Below are 15,219 nucleotides of genomic sequence, written 5' to 3'. Positions count from 1 at the left end.
CCCAATCCAGTCCCTGTCCTCTGGTCTAATGAAGTCTTCCAGTCCCTGTCCTCTGGTCTAATGAAGTCTTCCTCCCAATCCAGTCCCTGTCCTCTGGTCTAATGAAGTCTTCCTCCCAATCCAGTCCCTGTCCTCTGGTCTGATGAAGTCTTCCAGTCCCAATCCAGTCCCTGTCCTCTGGTCTAATGAAGTCTTCCAGTCCTGTCCTCTGGTCTAATGAAGTCTTCCAGTCCCTGTCCTCTGGTCTAATGAAGTCTTCCAGTCCCAATCCAGTCCCTGTCCTCTGGTCTAATGAAGTCTTCCAGTCCCAATCCAGTCCTGTCCTCTGGTCTGATGAAGTCTTCCAGTCCCAATCCAGTCCCTGTCCTCTGGTCTAATGAAGTCTTCCAGTCCCAATCCAGTCCCTGTCCTCTGGTCTAATGAAGTCTTCCAGTCCCAATCCAGTCCCTGTCCTCTGGTCTAATGAAGTCTTCCAGTCCCAATCCAGTCCCTGTCCTCTGGTCTAATGAAGTCTTCCAGTCCCTGTCCTCTGGTCTAATGAAGTCTTCCAGTCCCAATCCAGTCCCTGTCCTCTGGTCTAATGAAGTCTTCCAGTCCCCATCCAGTCCCTGTCCTCTGGTCCAATGAAGTCTTCCAGTCCCCATCCAGTCCCTGTCCACTGGTCTAATGAAGTCTTCCAGTCCCAATCCAGTCCCTATCCTCTGGTCTAATGAAGTCTTCCAGTCCCTGTCCTCTGGTCTAATGAAGTCTTCAGTCCCTATCCAGTCCCTGTCCACTGGTCTAATGAAGTCTTCCAGTCCCAATCCAGTCCTATCCTCTGGTCTAATGAAGTCTTCCAGTCCCTGTCCTCTGGTCTAATGAAGTCTTCCAGTCCCATCCAGTCCCTGTCCACTGGTCAATGAAGTCTTCCAGTCCCAATCCAGTCCCTATCCACTGGTCTAATGAAGTCTTCCAGTCCCTGTCCTCTGGTCTAATGAAGTCTTCCATCCCAATCCAGTCCTGTCCTCTGGTCTAATGAAGTATTCCAGTCACAATCCAGTCCCTATCCTCTGGTCTAATGAAGTCTTCCAGTCCCAATCCAGCCTGTCCTCTGGTCTAATGAAGTCTTCCAGTCCCTGTCCTCTGGTCTAATGAAGTCTTCCAGTCCCTATCCTCTGGTCTAATGAAGTCTTTCCCTAGTCCCTGTCCTCTGGTCTTAATGAAGTCTTCCAGTCCCAATCCAGTCCCTGTCCACTGGTCTAATGAAGTCTTCCAGTCCCAATCCAGTCCCTATCCACTGGTCTAATGAAGTCTTCCAGTCCCTGTCCTCTGGTCTAATGAAGTCTTCCAGTCCAATCCAGTCCCTTGTCCTCTGGTCTAATGAAGTATTCCAGTCCCAATCCAGTCCCTATCCTCTGGTCTAATGAAGTCTTCCAGTCCCAATCCAGTCCCTGTCCTCTGGTCTAATGAAGTCTTCCAGTCCCAATCCAGTCCCTGTCCTCTGGTCTAATGAAGTCTTCCTGTCCACTGGTCTAATGAAGTCTTCCAGTCCCTGTCCACTGGTCTAATGAAGTGTTCCAGTCCCTATCCTCTGGTCTAATGAAGTCTTCCAGTCCCTGTCCACTGGTCTTATGAAGTGTTCCAGTCCCTATCTGGTCTAATGAAGTCTTCCAGTCCCTGTCCTCTGGTCTAATGAAGCCTTCCAGTCCCTGTCCTCTGGTCTAATGAAGTCTTCCAGTCCCAATCCAGTCCCTGTCCTCTGGTTCTAATGAAGTCTTCCAGTCCCAATCCAGTCCCCTGTCCTCTGGTCTAATGAAGTCTTCCAGTCCCAATCCAGTCCCTATCCTCTGGTCTAATGAAGTCTTCCAGTCCCTGTCCTCTGGTCTAATGAAGTCTTCCAGTCCCAATCCAGTCCCTGTCCTCTGGTCTAATGAAGTCTTCCTGTCCACTGGTCTAATGAAGTCTCCCAGTCCCTGTCCACTGGTCTAATGAAGTGTTCCAGTCCCTATCCTCTGGTCTAATGAAGTCTTCCAGTCCCTGTCCACTGGTCTTATGAAGTGTTCCAGTCCCTATCCTCTGGTCTAATGAAGTCTTCCAGTCCCTGTCCTCTGGTCTAATGAAGTCTTCCAGTCCCAATCCAGTCCCTGTCCTCTGGTCTAATGAAGTCTTCCAGTCCCAATCCAGTCCCTGTCCTCTGGTCTAATGAAGTGTTCCAGTCCCTGTCCACTGGTCTAATGAAGTGTTCCAGTCCCTATCCTCTGGTCTAATGAAGTCTTCCAGTCCCTGTCCTCTGGTCTAATTAAAGTTCTTCCAGTCCCTATCCTCTGGTCTAATGAAGTCTTCCAGTCCCTGTCCTCTGGTCTAATGAAGTCTTCCAGTCCCTGTCCTCTGGTCTAATGAAGTCTTCCAGTCCCAATCCAGTCCCAGTCCACTGGTCTAATGAAGTCTTCCAGTCCCAATCCAGTCCCTGTCCACTGGTCTAATGAAGTCTTCCAGTCCCAATCCAGTCCCTATCCACTGGTCTAATGAAGTCTTCCAGTCCCTATCCAGTCCCTATCTTCTGGTCTAATGAAGTCTTCCAGTCCCTATCCTCTAGTCTAATGAAGTCTTCCAGTCCCTGTCCTCTGGTCTAATGAAGTCTTCCAGTCCCCATCCAGTCCCTGTCCTCTGGTCTAATGAAGTCTTCCAGTCCCCATCCAGTCCCTATCCACTGGTCTAATGAAGTCTTCCAGTCCCTATACTCTGGTCTAATGAAGTCTTCCAGTCCCTGTCCTCTGGTTTAATGAAGTCTTCCAGTCCCTATCCTCTGGTCTAATGAAGTATTCCAGTCCCTATCCAGTCCCTATCCTCTGGTCTAATGAAGTCTTCCAGTCCCTATCCTCTGGTCTAATGAAGTCTTCCAGTCCCTATCCTCTGGTCTAATGAAGTGTTCCAGTCCCTGTCCTCTGGTCTAATGAAGTCTTCCAGTCCCTGTCCTCTGGTCTAATGAAGTCTTCCAGTCCCTATCCTCTGGTCTAATGAAGTGTTCCAGTCCCTATCCTCTGGTCTAATGAAGTCTTCCAGTCCCTGTCCTCTGGTCTAATGAAGTCTTCCAGTCTCTATCCTCTGGTCTAATGAAGTGTTCCAGTCCCTATCCTCTGGTCTAATGAAGTCTTCCAGTCTCTATCCTCTGGTCTAATGAAGTCTTCCAGTCTCTATCCTCTGGTCTAATGAAGTGTTCCAGTCTCTATCCTCTGGTCTAATGAAGTCTTCCAGTCCCTATCCTCTGGTCTAATGAAGTCTTCCAGTCCCTATCCTCTGGTCTAATGAAGTGTTCCAGTCCCTATCCTCTGGTCTAATGAAGTGTTCCAGTCCCTATCCTCTGGTCTAATGAAGTGTTCCAGTCCCTATCCTCTGGTCTAATGAAGTCTTCCAGTCCCTATCCTCTGGTCTAATGAAGTGTTCCAGTCCCTATCCTCTGGTCTAATGAAGTGTTCCAGTCCCTATCCTCTGGTCTAATGAAGTGTTCCAGTCCCTATCCTCTGGTCTAATGAAGTCTTCCAGTCCCTATCCTCTGGTCTAATGAAGTGTTCCAGTCCCTATCCTCTGGTCTAATGAAGTGTTCCAGTCCCTATCCTCTGGTCTAATGAAGTGTTCCAGTCCCTATCCTCTGGTCTAATGAAGTGTTTCCAGTCCCTATCCTCTGGTCTAATGAAGTGTTCCAGTCCCTATCCTCTGGTCTAATGAAGTGTTCCAGTCCCTATCCTCTGGTCTAATGAAGTCTTCCAGTCCCTATCCTCTGGTCTAATGAAGTCTTCCAGTCCCTATCCTCTGGTCTAATGAAGTCTTCCAGTCCCTGTCCTCTGGTCTAATGAAGTGTTCCAGTCCCTATCCTCTGGTCTAATGAAGTCTTCCAGTCCCTATCCTCTGGTCTAATGAAGTCTTCCAGTCCCTATCCTCTGGTCTAATGAAGTCTTCCAGTCCCAATCCTCTGGTCTAATGAAGTCTTCCAGTCCCTATCCTCTGGTCTAATGAAGTCTTCCAGTCCCTATCCTCTGGTCTAATGAAGTCTTCCAGTCCCTATCCTCTGGTCTAATGAAGTCTTCCAGTCCCTATCCTCTGGTCTAATGAAGTCTTCCAGTCCCTATCCTCTGGTCTAATGAAGTCTTCCAGTCCCTGTCCTCTGGTCTAATGAAGTGTTCTCAGTCCCTATCCTCTGGTCTAATGAAGTCTTCCAGTCCCTATCCTCTGGTCTAATGAAGTCTTCCAGTCCCTATCCTCTGGTCTAATGAAGTCTTCCAGTCCCTGTCCTCTGGTCTAATGAAGTCTTCCAGTCCCTATCCTCTGGTCTAATGAAGTCTTCCAGTCCCTATCCTCTGGTCTAATGAAGTCTTCCAGTCCCTATCCTCTGGTCTAATGAAGTGTTCCAGTCCCTATCCTTTGGTCTAATGAAGTCTTCCAGTCCCTGTCCTCTGGTCTAATGAAGTCTTCCAGTCCCTATCCTCTGGTCTAATGAAGTCTTCCAGTCCCTATCCTCTGGTCTAATGAAGTCTTCCAGTCCCTATCCTCTGGTCTAATGAAGTCTTCCAGTCCCTGTCCTCTGGTCTAATGAAGTCTTCCAGTCCCTATCCTCTGGTCTAATGAAGTGTTCCAGTCCCTGTCCTCTGGTCTAATGAAGTCTTCCAGTCCCTATCCTCTGGTCTAATGAAGTCTTCCAGTCCCTATCCTCTGGTCTAATGAAGTCTTCCAGTCCCTATCCTCTGGTCTAATGAAGTCTTCCAGTCCCTATCCTCTGGTCTAATGAAGTCTTCCAGTCCCTATCCTCTGGTCTAATGAAGTCTTCCAGTCCCTATCCTCTGGTCTAATGAAGTCTTCCAGTCCCTATCCTCTGGTCTAATGAAGTCTTCCAGTCCCTATCCTCTGGTCTAATGAAGTCTTCCAGTCCCTATCCTCTGGTCTAATGAAGTCTTCCAGTCCCTATCCTCTGGTCTAATGAAGTCTTCCAGTCCCTATCCTCTGGTCTAATGAAGTCTTCCAGTCCCTATCCTCTGGTCTAATGAAGTCTTCCAGTCCCTATCCTCTGGTCTAATGAAGTCTTCCAGTCCCTATCCTCTGGTCTAATGAAGTCCTTCCAGTCCCTATCCTCTGGTCTAATGAAGTCTTCCAGTCCCTATCCTCTGGTCTAATGAAGTGTTCCAGTCCCTATCCTCTGGTCTAATGAAGTCTTCCAGTCCCTATCCTCTGGTCTAATGAAGTCTTCCAGTCCCTATCCTCTGGTCTAATGAAGTCTTCCAGTCCCTATCCTCTGGTCTAATGAAGTCTTCCAGTCCCTGTCCTCTGGTCTAATGAAGTCTTCCAGTCCCTATCCTCTGGTCTAATGAAGTCTTCCAGTCCCTGTCCTCTGGTCTAATGAAGTCTTCCAGTCCCTGTCCTCTGGTCTAATGAAGTCTTCCAGTCCCTATCCTCTGGTCTAATGAAGTCTTCCAGTCCCTATCCTCTGGTCTAATGAAGTCTTCCAGTCCCTATCCTCTGGTCTAATGAAGTCTTCCAGTCCCTATCCTCTGGTCTAATGAAGTCTTCCAGTCCCTATCCTCTGGTCTAATGAAGTCTTCCAGTCCCTATCCTCTGGTCTAATGAAGTCTTCCAGTCCCTATCCTCTGGTCTAATGAAGTATTCCAGTCCCTATCCAGTCCCTATCCTCTGGTCTAATGAAGTCTTCCAGTCCCTATCCTCTGGTCTAATGAAGTCTTCCAGTCTCTATCCTCTGGTCTAATGAAGTGTTCCAGTCCCTGTCCTCTGGTCTAATGAAGTCTTCCAGTCCCTATCCTCTGGTCTAATGAAGTCTTTTTTTACCTTTATTTAACCGGAAGAGACCCTTGATGTTGAGTTTCCTAAATTGGTGATCAACATTTCCTCTAGACACTTCCCTGGTGTCGTTCGAGGCGTCCGATCGGCCCAACTACTTCCTGGCGGTGGACAGCAGCGGCCATCTTACGCTGACCAAGTGGGAGGAGAGTGAAGCGTTCTGGGACGCGGCTACCTTCACGCTGCACCGTGACACCTGGATCCAGGGTTATGATTCTCTGGAGGCTTTCGCCAGGCCGGGATTCTTCCTCCACTACATGCTGTCCTGGGTTCACCTCGTCAAGTACAAACACACTGACGGATTCCGCAGAGCCACGCTCTTCAAACTGACAGGTACGTGGGATGGACTGGAGATCTGGGAAGGTTACATAGGAAGGGAAAAGAAGAGCTATGTAAATGAAAAGTTAAAGTTTTTTCTTCTCAAAGGTGATTCCATTTATACCATCTATTTTGATATGATATTTTTTATTAAAACTGCCACTTGTGACCATTTTAATGTGTTGCACTTGAACAGATATGGGGTCTTCCTCTGTTTAAGCTGTCAGGGTGGTGTGGTTGTATTCTAGTAGGAGTTTGCATGTGGCTATAGGTTTGCGTTGAGGAGGTTTGGATCAAGGCCTTTTGATTGGTCACAATCATCTTTTAAAATGTGCCCTATTAGTATTCCTATGCTTTCCATAGGATGTACAGTATGCAGGCATTTATTACATGAAAGGTCAAGCTAGCAAACCTGTGGTCTTCTAGCTTTTGCTCAAGCTCTTGGAGCTTTGGCCATGTTATGCTCGTCCCCTCCAATGCAACCCAATACTTACTGTATGTATCAGAGATGGCTGACAGCTGAGGTCCAGAGACAAAGACTTTCACTTTGTAGTTTAGGCTACTAACCCCCTGGTGTAACCTCCTGCTGCAGCCCCTCCACCCCGCCAACCCCCACAACCCCCTAACCATGGCCCCACCAGCGTGCGTACTCGGTTTGTAAAAACACCCATTTAGCCCGTTAATGGGCTCTTTGTGCGGGCAGCCATGTTTTGCATAGCACTGTAATGGCAAGCCCTCTGCAGCTGTCGCCCGGGCACACTCCCACCTCGCAACAGAACGACAGATTTTGTCAGTGGCGAGTGGCTGATGTGTGCCTTTAATCACAGACATGTTGAGATGTGGAAGGGCGGTGTGCTAGGTCAGCACCAGATCAGGGCCCCTCCAGATCAGGGCCCCTCCAGATCAGAGCCCCTCCAGACCAGGCCCCCCCAGATCAGGGCCCCCCTGGCCAAGGCCCCCCAGGCCCACGGCTGTTCCAAAACAGAAACCGACCTGCCCCTTCCAGTATACCACTTCCAGAGAAGGAGCTTTGCCCTGGCTAATGCCCAGGGTCGGAGTCTTTGACTGGGGGGAAGGGAGAACAGAGAGGGGGTGGTCAGACACTAGGCAGGGGTGGTTTTTATTTCAACCAAGAAACAACTTCACCATTTGGAGAGTATTTCTGTTCATAATCTAGTAAAGTGATTTGTGAATCATAGTTCAGGTCCAAATGTATGGTTAGAGTTGGTGAGGTCTAGAAAGTTCTGCTCTCTTTCTGTATCCACAGCTGGGTTTGCTGCTCCTGATGCAGGCTGGGTAATTACTGGGGCTAAAAATATGTCAGCCATTTGTTTTAGGAGCATAGCAGAGTCCACACAGGCTGGCAGAAACAGATAGGGTTACTCTCTGACAGCAGTGGATGCCGGACATAGTTGACCATGAGAGGTCCAGAGGGGTGAGGCAGAGTCCAGACCATAGTCGACCAGGAGAAGTCCAGAGAGGTTAGGCAGAGACCAGACCATAGTCGACCAGGAGAGGTCCAGAGAGGTTAGGCAGAGTCCAGACCATAGTCAACCAGGAGAGGTCCAGAGAGGTTAGGCAGAGTCCAGACCATAGTCAACCAGGAGAGGTCCAGAGAGGTTAGGCAGAGTCCAGACCATAGTCAACCAGGAGAGGTCCAGAGAGGTTAGGCAGAGACCAGACCATAGTCGACCAGGAGAGGTCCAGAGAGGTTAGGCAGAGACCAGACCATAGTCGACCAGGAGAGGTCCAGAGAGGTTAGGCAGAGACCAGACCATAGTCGACCAGGAGAGGTCCAGAGGGGTTAGGCAGAGTCCAGACCATAGTCAACCAGGAGAGGTCCAGAGAGGTTAGGCAGAGACCAGACCATAGTCGACCAGGAGAGGTCCAGAGAGGTTAGGCAGAGTCCAGACCATAGTCAACCAGGAGAGGTCCAGAGGGGTTAGGCAGAGACCAGACCATAGTCAACCAGGAGAGGTCCAGAGAGGTTAGGCAGAGTCCAGACCATAGTCAACCAGGAGAGGTCCAGAGAGGTTAGGCAGAGTCCAGACCATAGTCAACCAGGAGAGGTCCAGAGAGGTTAGGCAGAGTCCAGACCATAGTCGACCAGGAGAGGTCCAGAGAGGTTAGGCAGAGTCCAGACCATAGTCGACCAGGAGAGGTCCAGAGAGGTTAGGCAGAGTCCAGACCATAGTTGACCAGGAGAGGTCCAGAGGGGTTAGGCAGAGTCCAGACCATAGTCGACCAGGAGAGGTCCAGAGAGGTTAGGCAGAGTCCAGACCATAGTCGACCAGGAGAGGTCCAGAGAGGTTAGGCAGAGTCCAGACCATAGTCAACCAGGAGAGGTCCAGAGGGGTTAGGCAGAGTCCAGACCATAGTCAACCAGGAGAGGTCCAGAGAGGTTAGGCAGAGTCCAGACCATAGTCAACCAGGAGAGGTCCAGAGAGGTTAGGCAGAGTCCAGACCATAGTCAACCAGGAGAGGTCCAGAGAGGTTAGGCAGAGTCCAGACCATAGTCAACCAGGAGAGGTCCAGAGAGGTTAGGCAGAGTCCAGACCATAGTTGACCATGAGAGGTCCAGAGGGGTTAGGCAGAGTCCAGACCATAGTCGACCAGGAGAGGTCCAGAGAGGTTAGGCAGAGTCCAGACCATAGTCGACCAGGAGAGGTCCAGAGAGGTTAGGCAGAGTCCAGACCATAGTCAACCAGGAGAGGTCCAGAGAGGTTAGGCAGAGTCCAGACCATAGTTGACCATGAGAGGTCCAGAGGGGTTAGGCAGAGTCCAGACCATAGTCGACCAGGAGAGGTCCAGAGAGGTTAGGCAGAGTCCAGACCATAGTCGACCAGGAGAGGTCCAGAGAGGTTAGGCAGAGTCCAGACCATAGTCGATCTAGAACTCAACTCACTTCATTTCCACTCTCTTTACTAGGAGACTCTGCAATATGATTGAAATTCACAAACACAAGTATACTTATTTCCATGTTTCATACTCTGCTGTGCAACACTTTCTGTAAAGTGTGTATTTTCCCTCAGGCCCTGGTCCAGACAGCCCTACGGGTCCTAAGTGCCAGTGGAGGTATGAGTCGTGTGTCAGCCCCTGCTTCAGGACTTGCAGTGACCCCTCGGGGGAGGCATGTGGTACCGTTCCAAAGTAAGGCAGCACAAGGTGACACTACGTATGCATCCTAAATGGCACCCTATTCTCTATATAGTGCACTATATAGGGGATAAGGCCCTGGTCAAAAGTAGTGCACTATATAGGGGATAAGGCCCTGGTCAAAAGTAGTGCTCTATATAGGGAACAGGGCACTGTTTGGGATGTGACCGTACACCATCACAGACAGGGGCTAAACCTTCAACACCATGTGAATGTGAAGCCTCCAGCTCTATTGTGTAATCAGCCAGCCAGCCAGCCAGTCAGCCAGTAAGTCAGCCAGCCAGTCAGCCAGTCAGCCAACCAGCCAGCCAGCCAGCCAGTCAGTCAGACAACCAGCCAGCCAGTCAGTCAGACAACCAGCCAGCCAGTCAGACAACCAGCCAGTCAGACAACCAGCCAGCCAGTCAGTCAGACAACCAGCCAGTCAGTCAGTCAGACAACCAGCCAGCCAGTCAGACAACCAGTCAGACAACCAGCCAGCCAGCCAGTCAGTCAGACAACCAGCCAGCCAGTCAGTCAGACAACCAGCCAGCCAGTCAGTCAGACAACCAGCCAGCCAGTCAGTCAGACAACCAGCCAGCCAGTCAGTCAGACAACCAGCCAGCCAGTCAGTCAGACAACCAGCCAGTCAGTCAGTCAGACAACCAGCCAGTCAGACAACCAGTCAGTCAGACAACCAGTCAGTCAGACAACCAGTCAGTCAGACAACCAGTCAGTCAGACAACCAGTCAGTCAGACAGTCAGACAACCAGTCAGTCAGACAGACAGCCAGTCAGTCAGACAGACAGCCAGTCAGTCAGACAGACAGCCAGTCAGTCAGACAGCCAGTCAGTCAGACAGACAGCCAGTCAGTCAGACAACCAGCCAGCCAGTCAGACAACCAGCCAGCCAGCCAGTCAGCCAGTCAGTCAGTCTCACAGCCAGTCAGCCAGCCAGTCAGCCAGTCAGTCAGTCAGCCAGCCAGTCAGCCAGTCAGTCAGTCTCACAGCCAGTCAGCCAGCCAGTCAGTCAGTCAGACAGCCAGTCAGACAGCCAGTCAGACAGCCAGTCAGTCAGTCAGTCTCACAACCAGACAACCAGTCAGTCAGCCAGTCAGTCAGACAACCAGTCAGTCAGCCAATCAGCCAGTCAGATACAGTACAAACAACACTGAGATATTAGATCTACATGTTTTGCAGTAATCTGATATTTCCCACAGATGTTAATACATGGCTCAGAATAGTGTTACTCTTTTGTAACATTTTAATTGTAGGACATACCTATTGTAGGACACAACTACTCTACTGACTGGCTGGCTGGTTTTCTACACTCTTAGAAAAAAAGGTGGTTCTAGAACCTTAAAGGGTTATTGTGCCATCCTATGGGGTTCTCCTATGGGGTTCTCCTACGGGGCCAAAGAACCCTTTTGGAACCCTTGTTTCTATACACTGTAAATGAAATGTGATGTTACTGTATAGAGAGTAGTCGGCAGTAGTTTTCAGAGCTGTGTGTTTCTCTGTAGAGTGGAGGGATGTCTGCCTCTGTGTCATGGTCACATGGTGCTGGATGAGGTCACTCAGAGATGTGTCCATGTTGAAGACTGTGAGTATCAGGACATTTTCTCCTCTCCTCTCCTCTCCTCTCCTCTCCTCTCCTCTCCTCTCCTCTCCTCTCCTCTCCTCTCCTCTCCTCTCCCCTCCCCTCCCCTCCTCTCCCCTCCCCTCCCCTCCCCTCCTCTCCTCTCCCCTCCTCTTTTCTCTCCACTCCACTTCTCATACTAGTGGAAACTCAAACTGACTATATTATCAGAAGTAAAATGGAATATCCAGTAACTGAGGACTATTTATTTAAAGTTGGATTTGTACAGTGATGTGGGACAGATACAAATATACTTAGGTTTAGAGGATATCCTTGTTTTTAAAATGAGTCAACATGTAAAGGTCACTTGAAACATACCCCTTGCACGTGTTATTGGGCTTACCTCAAGATCTCTGGATACACACAGTAACAAGATAAATACAGTGTCGTATCAGATTTCTGAGACGCTGAGATATTCACAGCTAACATCTGTTTAATCAAGATCAACACTCTAATCTACCATCAACATGAGCCATGTGCTGTGTGGTTGAAGTTTGGCCACAGGGGAGGAATGTATCTCTCTACTTCTTCTACTCTTTCTCTCTCTCTCTCTCTCGTTCTCTCTCTCTCTGTCTCTCTCTACTTCTTCTACTCTTTCTCTCTCTCTCTCTCTCGTTCTCTCTCTCTCTGTCTCTCTCTCTCTTTTACTCTCTTGTTCTTTCTCTCTATCTATCTCTCTCTCTCTGTCTCTCTCTTCCCCCTCTCTCTCTCTCCCCTAGGCCAGCAGCAGTGCTTATCTAACAGTTGATTTATTGTTTGTGCTCCAGGCATTAAGCCACCAGTTGCTGTGCAGCCCATTACTACTGTCAGCAGTGTTGAGTCAACACCTGCAGCTGTCACTCCTTCAGCCTCCACCACCACCTCTACCAGCAGGCCGGCTAGCCCTGGCCTCTCCACGACACGCTCCACCCCGGGTCCCCCTGGGCCCCTCACCACCACCTCCATCCAGCCTCCCTACACCACCACCCCTTCAGACACAGTCCCAACCACTGCAGCCACCACCACCATTCCTATTGTCTCAACTTCTCCTTTGGATGCTCTGACCACCTCTGCTAAAGTACCGACCACAGTGACTGATAAGGTGGTTCTGCCCAGCACCTCTTCGGCCGTACCGACTCCAGAGGGAACCAGTGCAGCAGCAACACCCTCACCTCCATCCTGGGCCACCACAGTCAGACCTGAGGTGGTGGAGGTTGCATCTACAGTGAAGACATCTCCATCCTTACCCTCCACTACAGAAGGCAGTACAGAGAGGACGACCAGGGCCCCCAGCTCCACACCCAGCCCCCTAGGCCCCAGCACAGAGAGGACCAGCCAGGTGCCCTTCTCTATCACAGCTCTGTTCTGGCTCACGTCCTCCACCACCAGGCCCTCTCTACGCCCAGGGCCTACAGACACCACATTCACCAGCCCCCCTCCATCCACTACCATGGGCCCCTGGATAAGCTCCACCATGGGGCCTACTCAGACCAGCACCCTGCCTGCAGTACCAGTCACCCCCACCAGTGTGACCACCAAGGCCACCACACGTCCAGGAGACACAGTGACTCCAGTCTCAACCACCTCTAGTCCACAGCCAACCACAGTCTCAGAGACACCCAGGGACACAGCTTGGACTACAACTAGGACTACAACTAGGACTACAACTAGGACTATAGCCATGACTACAGCTTCTATAACCACCCTTGGTGCACCCACAGAGACAAGCACAAAGCCTGTTGCTGTGGAGACAACCGAGCCAACAACAACCAAAGTCCTCCCTCCTGGTGTATCGACTACAGCCGATACCACAGTACCCTCTCTCTCACCGACCTCCACCGTTCACACTGCAACAACACCACCACCAACACCAGAACCCACTTCAAAACACAGCCCAGTATCAACCTCACCAGACACCCCTTTCACTACTCTCAGAACTACGCCGCCCACACGCCCGGAGACAACACCACCACTTGTTTTTACGGCAACCACAGAGAAGACCGTTCACGCCTCCCCTACAGAGCTGAGGACGTCCACAACTCCAGTTCCTGATCTACCGACTACCACCGCTGTTCCCATGCTGCCAACGACAACAACAATATCAACCGGTCTTACCTCAGAACAGCCGGCGAGAGCACCGGTCTCAACGGCAACAACGGAACCCTTGGCAAAGACCCATATAACCATGACACCGGCTGTAGTCACACCTGTGATTGTCGTAGACACGGTAACAACAACATCTCACCTGACAACAACAGCTACGGCCTACACTGAAAGGACCTCCTGGTCTGGCGCTGTTCCGACCACGGAGAGAACCACCGAACACACGACCACAACCGCATACCCGACCGAAGCTGTGGACTGGAGACTGACCACTACTACCGGTCCCCCGACCGTACGGACCACAACAACTCAACCCATACCAACGGAAATCTCCAGTACGACCACCAAACCTCCAGACCTTCTGGTAACGACCACAGAGTCTACCCAGACCACCTTCACCTCTCCTTCCATCTCGACCACAACAGAAGCAGTGGTCCCAACCACAACCACATCGCCTGTATCACCGGTGTCACACACAGAGACCACCACGACCGTGCCAGGTCCTCCAGTGGCTGTAGGGACCGTAACGACCCAGCCTCCCACCACACTGAAGACCACGGAGCCTTGGATGCCCCCCCACAGCGAAACCTCCTCCTCTCCTTCTAGCCCTATCTCTAGCACAGAGAGGGTGACCACACCTGAGGTCAGTACAGAAGTAGAGGTCTCTCCACACCAAGTCATCTCCACTACCACCACTGATGCTCTTCACCACGTTGCTACAGCGCCAGGCGTCACCACCACAACCTCAGTTACCATGACGACCACTGCCAAAACCACCACAGCTCCGCCCGAGACTTCAACCGGCGCATTTTCAACCTCCAGGACGGAGAGACCTCCTGCGACACCCGAATCCCCGGCCGTGCCTGGTGTACCTGGGGAACCAGCATTATCTCTCACCACAACGGTCCCCATGACAACTGTCCCACCTTTACCTGGTGTCCATACAACCACCATCACACCTGTACCTGGTGTCCCAGTGACCACTGTTCCACCTTTACCTGGTGTCCATACGACCACCATCACACCTGTACCTGGTGTCCATACGACCACCATCACACCTGTACCTGGTGTCCCAGTGACCACTGTCACACCTGTACCTGGTGTCCCAGTGACCACTGTTCCACCTTTACCTGGTGTCCATACGACCACCATCACACCTGTACCTGGTGTCCCAGTGACCACTGTCACACCTGTACCTGGTGTCCCAGTGACCACTGTCCCACCTTTACCTGTACCTGGTGTCCATACGGCCACCATCACACCTGTACCTGGTGTCCCAGTGACCACTGCCATCAGACCAGTGACCATCAGACCGCTAACAGAGACCACCAGCGTTCCTCCCGATACAGGAAGGGTGGAAGTATTGTCTACTACTTCCACAACAACTACACAAGAACCAACTTCTTCCTGGTCTGGTCCAGTAACCACAACCAGCTCCTCGTCCTCCACCACGTCAGTTCCCAGACCCACTAGCCACCCAGAGAGAGTCACTACCAGAGTGGTTTCTACTTCTAAAGTGGTCTCCAAGACCACCCGCAGACCAATGACAACAACACGCAGGACAACAACAGGCAAGGTTCCCATGACGACGTCCAGAACTGCCACAACGGTGAGGTCCACCGCCAGACCGAGCACTGTTAGGGCAACTGTAGATACAAGGACTCTGGGGGTTCCAGGGGTTCCGACAGCGACGACCAGACCTGGTCCTCCTACGGTCGCTCCTCCTAGCCTCGGCACAGCTACCATCTCAGAGGTTGTTCCAACCACGACCGCTCGTACTGCGACCAAACCAGTCACCAGAACCACAGAATATGCAGCAGACGTTAGCAGCTCCGCTGCTCCGACCGGCACTGGCACGACCACATCCGCTTCTGTTTCCGTTCCTAGCCTGACCACGGTCACAGAATCTACCGCCGTCCCCACAGAACCCACAGGACTCACAGGACCCACAGGAGCGACCGCAGAGCCATCCACATCCACCACTACTACACCAGAAGGAATAGTACCATCCACCACTAGAGAGACAGGGGTTACTCCAGCATTCACAGAGAGCACAACCAGAATGACTCCTTCGCCTGACCTGCTGACCTCTACAGAGGTCGCAGCCACTCCAGGGGTCACACCAAAGGTCACGCCAAAGGTCACACCAGATGTGACAGCAGATCTCTCAGTCCCCTTGCCCCCCACGGCCACCCCAACCTCCGCTACAGAGCCAGAGAGGGT

Source organism: Salvelinus namaycush, unplaced genomic scaffold (genome assembly GCF_016432855.1).
Source record: "Salvelinus namaycush isolate Seneca unplaced genomic scaffold, SaNama_1.0 Scaffold2047, whole genome shotgun sequence".
Taxonomy (NCBI): Eukaryota; Metazoa; Chordata; class Actinopteri; order Salmoniformes; family Salmonidae; genus Salvelinus; species Salvelinus namaycush.
The sequence above is the reverse complement of the archived record's forward strand: the minus strand, read 5'-3'. Positions refer to the sequence as shown.